The sequence below is a fragment of the Melopsittacus undulatus genome, chromosome 10 (assembly GCF_012275295.1).
Source record: "Melopsittacus undulatus isolate bMelUnd1 chromosome 10, bMelUnd1.mat.Z, whole genome shotgun sequence".
Lineage (NCBI taxonomy): Eukaryota > Metazoa > Chordata > Aves > Psittaciformes > Psittaculidae > Melopsittacus > Melopsittacus undulatus.
The window spans coordinates 3,199,920-3,213,221 of NC_047536.1; the positions used below are offsets into that span (position 1 = coordinate 3,199,920).

Below are 13,302 nucleotides of genomic sequence, written 5' to 3' on the forward strand. Positions count from 1 at the left end.
GCACTACAACTTGCAGGGCACTATTATCATGTTGACTTACTATTATGAGTCTATTTATTTTCTGAACCATGGCTGTTACAGCATGATTAATTTGAACATGCTGAAGTAGAACACTTGCTTTTTAATAAAACTCTTTAAAATATTGTGTATTTACCAGGTACTTAATGTGATGTGTTAAGAGAAAAGGATAAAGCAGCTATCCAGACTGAAAAGATGAGCTTAATGTTGACTTCTTGTAGCAGTGCTCCACCAGTGGAAACAGTTTGCCTTGTGTAACAAAGTGCATGTTGCCCAACAGAATGAACTGGGGGACTCCAGTCTCTCTGCTAAAAGGGCTGATCACAGTGTTCAGTGATCCCTAAAGGTTCCTATAATTGCTTCTCGTGTCTGTGTCTTAGTTATGAAATATTTTCTTTTTAATTAAACCATCATCCTGCTAGTAAATACCACTTTCATTTGATTTGTAATTAGGGAGAGAACCAACGCTGTGCATGGCTTAGCACTCACAGCATACCAAGTGAATAATGGAGGGCAGCACAAACCAACTGTCAGACCTAGTTGGTATGCCTTCATCAGCCCTTCTGCAAATCTCACACTCAGGTTTTATCCATGCTGTAGTTTTCATTTCATTTCATTATAAGGCCTATTTACATTGCTGGGATAAAAGGGATAAATTAAAAGTTTAATCTAAACTCCCCAGCAAAATAGGAACTGGGAGGAATCTAACACATTTTGGGGTCAGAAGTCCACAAAAATCTTGTCTTCAATATGATTGCCTTGCAAAATATGGCAAGGTCAAGGAATAACAGCGCAGTCTCCTTCCATGCCACAGCTGCAGTAGGATAGGATGCACTGAACTGCCAGCTTTGCAAGAAAAGAGCCAGCTCACAGTGGATATAAAGAAGAAATTCTTTACTGTTAGGGTGGTGAGGTACTGGAATGGGTTGTCCAGGGAGGTTGTGAATGCAGTATTCAAGGCCAGGTTGGACAAAGCCTTGAGTGAGGTGGTTTCGTGTGAGGTGTTCCTGCCCATGGCAGAGGTTTGGAACTGGATGATCTTAAAGTCTTTTCCAACCCTAACTGTTCTGTGATTCTATGATCCTGCTAAAGTGTCTGTTGGGCAGCTCACACTTCCTCTGACATGAATCAAGTTTGCTCTCTGTGTAATGTGTGTTGGCACAGCTCTCGGCACAAATGCACTATTTGCTTGTTGTTGCTGCTAAAGGAATCCTTATTGCTAACTCACTTATCATGTGCTTTTGTTGGATTATACCAGAGTTCACTCCAAAAGAGCCTTTTGAAGGGAAAATAGGATTTGCAAATTCTATTTACTTTTCACTGAAACAAGTAACTTCCCAGTGAAGTAAAACCTTGTATTGTTCAGAGAATAACTTGAGGGTTTGCATTAGCTCAGCAAACAAAAGACTGCCATGAGCTACACACATAATGCTGCTTTCTCCTTTGGTGTTTATTTCCCTTTTAAGAGTCTATAGTCCTGGTACTTCTGTGGGCGTTGGTTGGGGTTTTTCCTCAGTGATTGCCGTGTTTTCACTCTCTGCAAAGTCAGAACAGCTTCATGGGTATTTGCTTGAGCAAAAGCAAAGAGCCTCAAGAGCTGTCCTGTAAGGTTTAATGAGCTGCAGTCTGTGTCTTGCTCAGTTTTGAATCCGAAAGTGATATTTATTCAGCAGAATTTTGAATGGGTTTTTGAAATCAGTCCTTGAACCAAAGTCCTACTGGATAACCTGCTCCTGGTCTCTGCTTTGTCTTTGTCTATGTCCAGTATCATCTGCAGGGGCAACAGAATTACTTGTGTTGGGTAACTGCAACTTTAAACAGTGAGTACACATCAGGTTGTGCTCTTTGTGCCTCCAGAGGTGTTTGGATGCAGATAAATGCTTAAGATCAATGCTGGGTTTTGTGCTGTTTTTAAGGCTATGGGAGACTATCTCCTTGTTTTTAACTTTCTTTCTCTGACTTTGAAATACATTTTCCTCAAGGTTGGTTCAGTAAATTGACACATCTGCCAACAAAAGCATCTCTAGTTAGGATCAGAAGTATAATTGAAGTAAGTTTGATTGGCACATACGGATAAACTGGCTTTTTTGTTTTCTTTCCTTCTTAGTCTCGATTTATCGTTAGTTTCACTATTTCCTCCAGTCCTTTATCCTTTCTCCATCTTTTCTTCTGTTCTGTTTCATGTAAGACTGAAACAGCAGCCAAGGAACAGCTGAGTTTTCAAATGGGTGACTTTGAACAAAAGGAAAGAAGACTTCAGTGAACAAGTCATTGAAAACAGCATTAAAATTAGGAGAGAACAAACTGAGGGCAAAGTCATGGATAAACCTGAGCCAGGAAAAAATCATTTAAGGGCTTCACATAAGACAGAGGAAAAGGCAGTGAAAGACAATGAACTGAACTGAGCTGCTTCAAAGTTCAGGAAATATTATATATATATATATATATATATATATATATATATGTATAATACATATATATATATATATGTATTTTTAGAATCACAGCCTGGTTTGTGTTGGAAAGGACCTTAAAACTCCTCCAGCTCCAACCCCTGCCACAGGCAGGGACACCTTCCACTGGAGCAGCTGCTCCAAGCCCCTGTGTCCAACCTGGCCTTGAACACTGCCAGGGATGGGGCAGCCACAGCTTCTCTGGGCACCCTGTGCCAGCGCCTCAGCACCCTCACAGGGAACAGCTTCTGCCTCAGAGCTCAGCTCAGTCTCCCCTGTTCTGGCAGGTTCAAGCCATTCCCCTTGGCCTGTCCCTACAGGCCCTTGTCCCAAGCCCCTCTCCAGGTTTCCTGCAGCCCCTTTAGGCACTGGAGCTGCTCTCAGGTCTCCCCTTCAGGAGCCTTCTCTTGTCCAGGCTGCCCCAGCCCAGCTCTCTCAGCCTGGCTCCAGAGCAGAGCTGCTCCAGCCCTCGCAGCATCTCCGTGGCCTCCTCTGGACTTGCTCCAACAGCTCCACAACCTTCTTGTGTGTTGGGGCACCCAAAGCTGGACACAGCACTCTGAGGGGTGGCAGTGTCTCATCTGTTTCACTGACTTGCCAGGTTACCATGGACATGCTGTTGTTAATGAATCTCAAAAGGAGAGTTCTGGTCCAGCTTCTTGTGTTGTTGCTGAAGCAAGGTCCTACACCTGGGTCAGAGCAATCCCAGGCACAGCTACAGGTTGGGCAGAGAAGAGATTCAGAGCAGCCCTGCAGAGAAGGACTTGGGGGTGTTGGTCAATGAGAAAATGAACATGAGCCAGCTTCAGTGTGTGCTCACAGCCCAGAAAGCAACTGTATCCTGGGCTGCATCAAAAGGAGCGTGACCAGCAGGGCGAAGGAGGTGATCCTGCTCCTCTACTCTGCTCTTGTGAGACCTCACCTGGAGCATTGTGTGCAGTTCTGGTGTCCTCAACATAAAAAGGACATGGAACTGTTAGAACAAGTCCAGAGGAGGCCACGAGGATGATCAGGGACTGGAGCACCTCCTGTATGGAGACAGGCTGAGAAAGTTGGGGCTGTTGTTCCTGGAGAAGAGAAGGCTGCATGGAGACCTCAGCTTTGCTCCTCAAGATATAATCCTGCACTAAAAGAAGACTGAATTGCAATACCTCTTCAGAATACAGCCAGCAAATGTTTTCCTAGTTTATAGATAAAGGCTAGGATACATTTTGTGACTTGGTTTATAGGCAGAAATAGAAACAAAATCAATGTTTTGTGGTTTTCCTTCTTTTTAATGGTAAGAAAGAAAGGAGGGTGAGAGTTAGGCTGGTAACTTAAAATCTGCTGTGAAATGGAATTCAGGAGTCCCTCTCCATTGGTGGGTTTGAGGCAGAGCTGAAGTGCTGCTCTCCTTATGCTCTTTGAAAACATCAGACTTTAATATTTGAGCGTGGATCCAGCCACAGGCAGATAGAAAGGTGTGACCGAGAGCTTCCTGTCCCTGTGTCTTTGCTGCCTTTTGCTGTGTTGAGTGTATGCTGTGTTGGCAGAGCAGGGGCTGGGTGAAGTTTCCATACACAAGGCTTACCCTGCTCAGAGTGTGATGGCAGCTGGTGCTGGGCAAACCAACTGCTGAGTCCCTCCAGCTTTCCTTGGAGTGGGTATGGCCATGCAATGTTGGTCAGCTTTGGAGTGTGCTCGGAGGCTGTGTAGCTTGAACCTGATGCTCCTTGCTGGGTCTTACCTTTCCCACCTTTTCCTGCAATTGGGAGTAGCTGGAAAGAGCGATGAATGAAATGAGAATATGCAGCTTCTTAATGAATTAGATGTGAGATAATTAATTGGCTAATTACAGGAACTTGTTAATTTCCCATTACTGCAACTGCCTTTTGCTGATAGCATCTTCGGTAACTGATTTCTTAATTAAAATGGAAATGTGAGTCTATGCCTGCCCTAAGTCCCAGGTAATGTGTAGCACAACACATCCAGCAGCTGATGTGTTACTGGGCACTGTTAGATAAAGGGGACCTCAGTTTGTGCAGTCTCTGAACAGAGTGAACTGGAGCTGGGTTTATCTCCTGCACGTTGGTAGAGCAGAGCAGGACTATTTTTCAATAGGTTTTCTTCAACATTAAGCCAATGTGAGCTAGGAAGTGATCCAGTCTGATCCCGAATGACTTCCTGGAAAACATGTGACTTCAGTTAGTTGTGAGGGAATCAGCAGTGATTTGCCAAGCTCTGAGGTGCTGAAATCTGTGTAAAAGCTTATTAAGGTTTCATGCCATGCAGCTGTTTTTTGGGCTAAGGCCTACATTGATACCAGTGGATGTTTGATAGCTTCCATTTGCTGTATTGTGTATTTCACATTGACCTTTACCCATTTATCACCTGCTTCAAGACTCTGAATGCCCCCTGCTGTAACTTCCCAGTGTTTCATAGCACTTAGCCTACCTATCCTCATTAGAGCTCAGTCAGGCAGTGCCATCAGCCTGCTTGTGAAGGGGGGAGCAAAGCACAGAGCTCAGGATGGATGTGCTCCTTCATTTTGGGCCCCTAAACAGCCCAGGGCATCATGGTGTCTGACTTGGCTGTGGTTTCACAACTTCTCCCCAGCAGAGCAACCAGCTTGCCAAAGTCTCAGGCTAACATCCCTCTTTTTTCTCATGTTGTGATTCCCTATAGCCTGATGGGAACAAACAAGAGCTGACACTGACCACCTATTAGTTTAGTTATTGCTTTGCACCATGAATAGCATTAATGTGAGTGATACCTACCAGTAAATAAGGACTTCCATAATGGCAGTGTCACAGAACAACATTTCAGCCAAGCAAGACTCAGTGTCAAGGAGAAAATGTGATTTCCAGTAGCAAAGTGATGTTGACCAAGCTGTAAGTCTAACAGGTGTTTTATGGATAGTCAGGCAGAATAAGGGTGTGCAGAGAAGGGCTTCATGTACCTCCCAGCCAGTTCTCATTGCCAGTTCTGGGGTATCTGCAGGCAGCCCCCATCAAGTGGCCTCTGATGGGCCAATGCTTCAGTTGAGGATGTCTGATCCACAGCTGTGCATATGGGAGCCTGCACCCTTTCCTGTCAGCCCCCCAAGGCAGAGGTATTGAAGAAACTGTTCCTGTGAAGGCTGCAGCTCAGCTTTGACAGTTCATCATGATGCAAGATTAAGTCCTTCACCTGTTTACTACACAGCTTTCCTGTCAGATACAGGCTCTGTTTAAGATTGGTTGATTCAGGTTTTTGGGCACAGTTAATTCTGCTATCCCTGTGTTTTGGATTTGTAGCAGAAACCAAAGCAAAGCCTGAAATGATATTGTGCTATTAAAGTCAAATGAGTGTCTGCGCACTTAACATCACCATAAACAAGTGATAGCCAATATCCTCAACTGACACTTAAAGTTTAAGGCTGTTGTATGGCATTTCCAAGTCTATGCATTGTCTAATGCTCCCTCTGAGCACAATTACTATATAAGCTGAACTGAATGTGTTGAATAAATATTCTAACTTCACTTTCTAGAGTTATAACAGTGAAATTCTTTGTAAATCTGAGATTGTTATTTGAGAAGATGCCATTTCTCTCTCCACTGACTCTGCAGGCACGCTTATGTTGTTCAGGAAGATAGATATCTCTCTCGCTGGAAAATGTTTATACCCATGTCTGAAGAAACCTAAATATTAATGCTTGCTGGTGCTTATATCCTAACAGCTGCAAACTGCCCGCTTGGTATGCAGGAGAAATACACAGGAATCGAATTTGGGGGAATGTTAGCACAGAAGATTGTAGCTTTGCAATCTGGGCAACAAAGTAGTCACTAGCAAATTCCATCCTGTTTAGATCAATTATTCAGTACAATCCGTGCCAGTTACCTGTGGGCTTGGGTGTGAAATGAAGTATTTTCCCACTTCCCTGGTTTGATTATATTGGAGCTAGCAGTTAAATCAGGATTAGGGCACTTTGTAGAACTGGATTGTCTGCAAGCCTTAGAAACAGTTTTCAGGCTCACAAAGCTTCATATATACATGAATGTATTTACGCATTTGTTTTGTAATTGTAATAGTGATAGTAATTGTAAAATTAGTAATTGTAAAATTAGTAATTGTAAAAGTACTTGTGATACATGATGCCTTAAGACACAGAGGCACTTTTTTTTAGTATCTAAAAACAATCCTTCTTGTAAGTATCCCACAAGGCTGAAATAGTGAAACTCTGCAAAAGGATGCTAATCATGAGCCTCTGTTCCAATTCACTTGTAGGCAATGGCCAGTGTGCAAATGATGCATTGCTGGTAACAGAATGTTACACAAAGCAGTGGGAATGGAGGGCTGAAAATAGGCTGTTTTTTAAGCATTGTCCATCCAGCTTCCATCAAGTAACTGTATAAAACTAAAGCATTAAAATTTACATCACCTAAGTACAACAGTTAGAAGCTTAAACTGCAGGAATGATTTCATGATCCGACAGAATTGGGAAAACTTCTGTCTTTCTGCAATTCCCAGGTGGTTTTCAGCATGTTTCTCCACTTCAGCAGAGAAGCATCCTTCAGTTTTCAAGGCCAGCTGGAAATGGTATACTGCACAGTACTTCCTTATTAAGCAGAGAGTCAAGTGCTTGGGTAGAATCATAGACTACTTAGAGTTGGAAAGGACCTTACAATCATCTAGTTCCAATCCCCTGCCATGGTCAGGGACACCTCACACTAAACCATATCACCCAAGGCTCTGTCCAACCTGGCCTTGAATATTGCCAGGGATGGAGCATTCACAACTTCCAGGGCAACCCATTCCAGTGCCTCAGCACCCTAACAGTAAAGAATTCCTTCCTTATATCCAATCTAAACTTCCCCTGTTTAAGTTTCAACCCATTACCCCTTGTCCTATCACTACAGTCCCTAATGAATAGTCCCTCCCCAGCATCCCTGTAGGCCCCCTTCAGATACTTGAAGGCTGCTATGAGGTCTCCATGCTGCCTTCTCTTCTCCAGGCTCAACAGCCCCAACTTTCTCAGCCTGTATTCATATGGGAGGTGCTCCAGTCCCTGATCATCCTCGTGGCCTCCTCTGGACTTGTTCTAACAGTTCCATGTCCTTTTTATGCTGAGGACACCAGAACTGCACACAGTGCTCCAAGTGAGGTCTCACAAGAGCAGAGTAGAGGGGCAGGATCACTTCCTTCGCCCTGCTGGTCACACTCCTTTTGATGCAGCCCAGGATACGGTTGCTCTCTGGACTGTTCTGTAGCCCCATCATAGAAGGCCACCAAATTGGTCAGGCAGGATTTCCCCCTAGTGAAGCCCTGCTGGCTGTCACCAAGCACCTTGTTGTTTTTCATGTGCCCTAGCATGCCTTGCAGGAGAATCTGCTCCCAGATGTTGCCAGGCACAGAGGTGAGACTGACTGGATATTGTGCCACCTTTATTCTTTCTGGTAATGACAGAGATATATCTCTAGAATTCATATAAATACTTCTGTTTTAAACTGTTATGCTGTTCCTGGGGGATAAATCCTATATGAAGACAAGTTTTTCGTAGTGTATGGTCTCCTGACAATTAACAAAAGAGTTAATTGTAATTAACTACTCACTGTGAATGTAAAATGCTTAAGGATATAGTAAGCTCCAGCCAAGGATTTTTTGATGTACTGAAGAGTGGTTTGTATTTTAGATTAACAAAACAGTCATCTCTAACACCTCAGGATATAATTGTGCATCTTTGCTAGATTTTGGGTTTATTGTTTACCCAAATGAGCTCCGAACAGAGTAAGTCCCAACAACTGAAATACCCTTTCATTTTATCTAAATGCATTACCCTCTAAGCCTGAGCTGCAATACATTTGAGCAGCGCTCACTGACTTTTCCAAAATGATCTTTAGTTTAATAATGGCATTGCATTTTCTCTCACAAGAATGTACCTTACAATTAATAAGGTGGAGTGTAATTAAATTGGAGAGAATGAGGGAAGAGAGTATCCTCTCTCATACTCTATTCCTGAACTAGAATATGTTCCAATCAGCAAATTGACAGGAATATTGAAGTAAAGACAGAGGTTTATTAAAATCTCTGGTGAACACCATGGACCAACATGAAAATAGCTGATTAATTGATAAGAACATATTTAATCAACTTTTCCTTAAAAAGCTCTTTGGATAGTGAGTCATAATGTTCTTACAAGCAGTGATCTCCTGTGCTTGAACTGCTCAAAATACAGCTCGACACTGGAACTGGACCAGCGTAATTCGCAATGGGATTTGGCCTTTCATCTTCATACCTTTGTGTGCTGTGTGTTCAAGTCTTAGTGAGACACGGCATAGTACAAGTTACAAGTGTAAATGACTCTGTAATGAGGTTTGTGAGACACACACAGGGTAAACTGGTTCACAGCTCCCATCAGTATGGTGCCACAGTATAGTAGCTGTTCCTGGAGAGCTCTGAGGTAGAGGTCTGTGTAACTGCCATGCCTCACAGAATCCCAGACTGGTTTGGGGTGGAAGGGACCTTAAAGCTCATCCAGTTCCAACCCCCTGCCATGGGCAGGGACACCTTCCATTAGAGCAGCTTGCTCCAAGCCCCATCCATGTGGCTTTCTGCAGACATTGGAAGAAACCCGTCAGTCCCGAGTTCAGCACTGCTGAAATACACTGAACTCTGTCCCTGTCCCCTGGAGCCTGGGTTTATCCTGACACTGGGATGAGCCCAAGAGATGAACAGCTCTTTTGCTTCAGGCAATACATGCCTCTGGAATAAGATCCAACAAGCTTTCGTGTAGATGAATGTGGCTTTAAAACATCCACCTTTCTCTCTCCCACCCTCCCCTCAACTATACTTCTGATATCATCATCAACCATAGAAATGCAATTGTAATACATATAGTGATTCAAGAGGATTGTGGATTATTGTAATTGCTGAAGTGTGTATGATACATCGTGTGCCCCAAATACGACTATTTACAGATCTGGGATGCGATGTGTACAAATCATTCTTTTACTTGTGCTGCGCTTCCCTAGATGTGATGTTATGGTCATAAGTCTACTTCAGTTTGTTTTGCCCTTGAATTTGAGCTTAAATTCTGAATGTAAATCTACTTGCAGAAAACCCCTGGCACCTTCATTTTCTTTACAGCTTTTTTTTCTATGCATCTCATGGGTTTTAATGTATTTTCAGTGTTTTACTTTTCTTCCTGACCTGCTGTTTTCTTAAAGGGGTTGACTCTTTTTTCCCAGGTTGTCCTGGCAGTTCCCCTATACAGACAGTACGTGCTGTTGCCATGTTGTTTTCGTTCTGTTCTTCTCTGCTGTATGTTTGGTAGCAGCAGTGTGGGAATGAGTAGGATGCTGGCTCTATCACCCATGTCCAGCCTGCTTGGTAGTGGAATATTTTTAGATATGCATGAGGGAAGAGGCTTGAAGAAGGTTGAAACCTGGAGAGGGGCTTTGGACAAGGGCCTGTAGGGACAGGCCAAGGGGAATGGCTTGAACCTGCCAGAACAGGGGAGACTGAGCTGAGCTCTTAGGCAGAAGCTGTTCCCTGTGAGGGTGCTGAGGCGCTGGCACAGGGTGCCCAGAGAAGCTGTGGCTGCCCCATCCCTGGCATGTTCAAGGCCAGGTTGGACATAGGGGCTTGGAGCAGCTGCTCCAGTGGAAGGTGTCCCTGCCTGTGACAGGGGTTGGAGCTGGATGAGCTTTAAGGTCCCTTCCAACACAAACCAATCCAGGATTCTACATCTTACTGCTTGTAATTCCAGGCAGATTTCCAGGAAGTCTCAGCAGGATGGGTAAGTTATTCTGCATTCAGCACCAAAAGCAAGGAGCAAACTTGAAAATACTTCAACTTCAGCATAAAGATAGCACAAGATTAATATTACAGACTGAGGGTAAGGGAGAGAGTTAATTGTAAGGCTCTATCTCTTCAGTCAAGGATTTCTACCACACCTGGAGCGAGACAACCTGAATGAAATAAAAGCTCTTCAGTACAACCAAATTCAAACCCATTCTTCTTTAAACAACTTAATTCCTATGCTTTAAAGCCTAATGGGACAACACAAGTTATTGGAGAGGTGTCTCCAAAAAGAACTGAACAGAGGTTGATGTTTGATGCACCCATTGGTTTATAGCTTGCTAAAGCTCTGCAGTGTTTTTTCTCTGCAGGAACATTTCAGAGCATTAGAAATGCTTATTTGTAAGGTACATAGGAAGGAAAACATCTTTTGAGAAAGTCCTTTCAATAATCACGTGCCCCTAAGTCAATGGGGCTGTCAGCTGCAGCAGCCTGAAGCCATAGCACCAGAATGCAAGCCTAGGCTACAGAAAATAACTACAATCTCTTGGCTCATCAAATAGTTGCAATGAACAAATGTCTCCAAGTAATTATTCTTATGCTATGTAGATTGGCAGAAAGACAATGAATGGACAAGCCTCATAACTGAGTTACTGTCTGATCTGAGGGGAGGAAATCCCACAACCATGGCTGGATCTTGCGTACACAGAATAATGTGAAACCTGTCCAGCCTATAGAATACTTGAATGGGTCTTGGAGCAACCTCCTCTAGTGTCCTTGCTTGTGGCAGGGAATTGGAAGTAGGTCATTTTTAAGGTCCCTTCCAACACAAACTGCTCAGTGACTGACTTGATGACTCTGATCTTTCATGCTACTGCTTAGCTTTAACATCCTAAGTATAGTTTCTGTTACATACACCTGTATTGCAGCTCTTCAAGTCCTTAGCTGACCAGACTTTGATGCTTCCATGAATGTCAGCTCCTACATATGCAGTGCCAAGAAGCAGAATTTAAATAGTGGTACCACTAAGAAACCAGTTAATCTGTAATTCCTACATCAGAGGCAGCGTGGAGAGCTGATCACTGGCATGAGTGCCTGTTACATGGCACTGCTCCCATGTATCTAATAGTTGGAGCTGTGCTGGCAGAAGCTACAGAACTGGTAGAACTACAGCAGCAACTGCTTTTTGTTTGTCTATGTTATACTTTACAAACTTGATAGTTTAGAAAGTGGAACTTCAGGCACTGGCTTTATAGATTGATCTTTTTTGTTCTTGGTTTCTGTTTGTTTTGCAAATGATGAATTGCTGAGAGTTTTGTTACTTGGCCCAGGCTTGCAAAAGTTTCTGGGTTGGTGCCATTTGAGATATGATGGATCTGAAATAATCAGTATGGCAATACTTCATAATTCACTGTGATGTATCTGAAATGGGGTTGGTTTTGTACAGTTTCATAATTACTTCCTGAATTTATGACTCTGTTCTAGTAGTAACCTTATTTATTGTGACAGCATCTTTTGCAGAATAATTATGCAAATAACTAATTAAATGAAATCTTTCAAGCTAGGGATAAAACGGGAATACAAATTACAGAGGAGAAAGTTAAAACTTCAGTGCATGTAAGGTAGAGACGGTACAATGAAGATGAGATGCCTGTAAAGAATCAATGATAATATTTAAAGGCATTTCTTTATACAACAGATCAGTAAGGGGAAGGAAATACAGGCTTCTTTAGAAAACACTGTTCATGTATTCATTGCTTGAGGCCACTTGGAAGTAAAAAACAGCATGAAAAGTGGTGGTAGGACATAGAATAGAATCACAGAATCAACGAGGTTTCAAAGACCTTTAAGATCATAAAGTCTAACCATTACCCCAGGACTGCCAGGACCACCCCTAAACCATGTCAACAGTGGAGCAGTATCCTTCAGATGGAGAGTGGTTTTAGTGTTTAAGCCTGTAATCCATATATTGTAACTAAGGAAAATGTATGAGATTATCTTTACTGGGCAATATTGTGCATAACTGTTATGCAAAAATAAGAGCATAGTTTAGTATTCCATTGGAGCATGAGGAAAAATGCATCAAGATAGCTGATTCTTCAGTTCACTACTTAAAGGGAAGTGGGTAAATAAAAAGGGTAAATGGTAAATAAAGAAGCTGGAAAAGAACGGGTCTTTATGAGAGGAGAGATCACCTGAGCTGTGATATCTGTACTGCTGCCTAAATTATATGTTACCATACTGGAATGATGGGATGTGTAATCATACTCCTTAGTACACTAGCTAAATAATTACACAGACATTTAGTGAGTTGCTAACCATCCGCCTGGCATGGGTGTAACCAACATCGATGTACCTTATGGCACTCAGTGTAGTTCCATGGCTTTCCACGCACAGTTGAAAGATAGGTATTTTTAGAGTAGAAGAAGCAGTGGCAACAAGTGGGAGGTTTGGGCTGAGCATTAGAAGAAACCTCTTCCCTAGGGAAGTGATGCAGCACGGGAGTGAGCGGCTGTCTCCAGTGGTGGGCTTGCCTGGAGGTCTTGAAGCCTTGACTAGGCTGGCACATGTTATGCTGGCAGTGAAGCAGCTCTTTCTCTGGACAGCAGGTTGGAGTAGATGGTATCCGCTGTTCCTTCCAGTTTGCATTCCTGTAAGATAAGGAAGTGTCTGCAGGGGGAGACACCAGTAGGGTCATATATCTTAGTGAAAACTCCCAATAAGCAGCTCCCTGATCTGTTGCTGTGACGGCTATCAAGAGCAGACCCACCAGGGAGAGAAGTATGAGACTAGCAAAGTGCATGTGGTGCTGGATGGTTTCACTGGTTTTATCCTTCAGGGCTTTGCTTTACCAACAAGGTTGGAATAAGCAAAATACTTGGTCAGAAGGAGCATCTTAATAGTTATCAGCAAGTTTACATACATTGGAAAGGCAAATGCTTGTCATTGTAGAAACAAATAATAAATGTAATTATGTCAAATAACTGGGTATGATTGATGTTGAGCAAGTTTAATTTTGTTTTCAACCTGTGATTCATCCTGCATCAGTTTGCTGTGATGTTAACTTATGAAG

The 13,302-nt window shown here is 43.0% G+C and overlaps 1 protein-coding gene across 1 annotated transcript in view; it reads left to right on the top strand.

Moving 5' to 3' along the window:
• The window catches only part of KCNIP1 (potassium voltage-gated channel interacting protein 1), a 238,292-nt gene that overhangs the window by 165,400 nt on the left and 59,590 nt on the right, over positions 1-13,302 (top strand). The gene's annotated exons all lie outside the window — the stretch shown is intronic.